Here is a 2,362-nt window from a genome sequence, read left to right on the forward strand (position 1 = left end):
GAGGGTACCTCTACCCCCATCCCCGCCCTATTTATTATACGGGGCCCCGTCCCTTGTCCCTGCGGGTAAAAATCACCCCCCATATCTACTCCCCGGCGGGTAAATCCTCGCGGGTACCCGCTCCGCTGGGGATTTTCGCCATGCCTAGGAGACACGAGGTTTTACGTGTTTGGAGTCGATGGTATCACGGATGCTGCATGTTGCTCTGCAGCTGTCATGTGACGAATCTCTGCTGGGAATCTCTGATAAAGTTATTTCGAAAAATTGCACCAAATCTCTGCTATGTCAACACGCTACCTGCGTGTTGCCTGGGAACATGATACGTGGCGAATCTCTGCTAGGAATCTCTGCTACGGGTATCACGAACCTGCGTATTGAGCAATATTTCTGACATCTCAACAACTCTGTAAAACATCCCAAACACCAATATTTAACTAAATTACACACTTTCTTTTCCATATCTAAAATAATTTCTGTCAATCTGTATTCAATTCGTCATGGCTCACTTCGTTTTGCGATCTTTTTCTACTCTTTCGATTTGCATTATGATCAGTCTTAGCCCACCCATTCTATTTACCACTTGTGAAGAAAAAAGAGATGAATTTGAGTAAATAAAGTGGTTTTGATTTGTTTTAAGAAATAATAATTTTTTTAAAAAAATAAATATTCCAATTGGCCTTCAAAAAATATTAGATTCGACATTTTAGTTTCTAACAAATTGTTATTTTTTTAAAAATTCTCAAAAATTATTACTTAGTCATGAATTTAATTTTTTAGTTTAATAATCTATCAACATATTTTATCTCATATTTTTAAATATTAATAATAACTAGTTAATAGCTAAAAACAATAAATTTTTATCGCCCTCTATCATTTCTTTAAATAAAAACTTTTTGAAGCAGATGACCAATTTGTATATTTATTTAGAGTAAAAGATAAATAGGTCTATGACCATTTTAAATGCGGATATTTTCGTTCTTCAAAATTAAAAAAAATATATTTAAATCTCTCACTTTATAAAATGCGTGACAATTATACTCTTCTGTCGAGTTGAAACTCAAAACGACAACGAAAAATGCTGACCTGTAGGGGTCAGACACTACTGTCCATTTTGGTTGACGATGTGGATGAGGAACAAATTGTTAATGGACAAATTAGCCCTTATTAGAACTCACGAGCAAAGGCAAGGCTCAATCAGAGGAATGCGGCTGCAGCATCAACGACATCATCCAGAAAGACGGTGACCACAACTGGCAACTCTACTTCTACGTCTCACCTTATCGAAGGACCTTTGAAACCCTCCAGAGCCTCACTCGCCCCTTCCCACGTCACAGAATTGCTGGCTTCAGAGAAGAGCCACGCCTCCGAGAACAAGATTTTGGCAATTTCCTGAACAGAGAAGATGAGAGTGGAAAAAGCAATGCGCCAGTTCTATGGTCTTTTCTTTTAAAGCTTTCCTGATGGAGAATCTGCCGCAGATGTGTATGATAGAATCACAGAATTCAGAGAAACCCTCAAAACAGATATTAACATAGGGTACTTTCAGCCACCTGCGAAACGCCACATGGACATGAGCTTGGTCATCATTTCCCACGGTCTAACCATTCGAGTATTTCTTATGAGGTGGTTCAAGTGGACCGTTGCCCAGTTCGAAGGCCTCCATAATTTGGACAACGGTAATATGCTTGTCATGGAAAGAGGTTATGGTAGAAGGTAATAAATTAATCCCTTCATATTCAAACCCTTATAATTCTCATGTATATTGTTATAAAGTATGTATACAAAGTAAATACACATACAGGTGTAGCTTACTGATGCATCACGATGAGGAAGAGCTAAGACGATTTCGATTGACCAATGAGATGCTCATTGATCAGTAGTGGTAATTAACCATCATTTTATTGTCCTTAATTTGCTATTTGTGTATGTTAATTATATTTATGTGTGTGATGAAGGCATAAATATGTCCATAAGAGTATTGCTAGGGAACCAAAAGTATATCAGCCAAAACCCAGCTAAATGTGTCTGGGCTGGGTCCCAATAGCCCAATACACATTAGTAACATCTAAAAATGACCTAGGGTAAACCATATTTACCCTCCCCCGAAAACCCTATCTCCTTTCACTGTTTTACCACACAGAATTTGAAAATCATCCACACCCGCGCCAAGCCTCCAGAACGATCGCGAAACTCTCTTCCCTCTCTTCTCCGGACACCGCGACGGTGCTCCTAGCGGTTCTGGCCATCGGGACTCCACTGAAGCCACCTGAGCGCAACCATCTTCCCTCACTTCTCCAGACGCTTCGACGCCGCGCCTACCCTCCCCGACCATCGCGCCTCCAAAATCAGAACTAGAGCGACG

At 40.1% G+C, this 2,362-nt stretch overlaps 1 pseudogene; it reads left to right on the top strand.

Moving 5' to 3' along the window:
* Positions 179 to 1,880, top strand: LOC107636887 (annotated as a pseudogene).

The sequence above is a fragment of the Arachis ipaensis genome, chromosome B04 (genome assembly GCF_000816755.2).
Source record: "Arachis ipaensis cultivar K30076 chromosome B04, Araip1.1, whole genome shotgun sequence".
Taxonomy (NCBI): domain Eukaryota; kingdom Viridiplantae; phylum Streptophyta; class Magnoliopsida; order Fabales; family Fabaceae; genus Arachis; species Arachis ipaensis.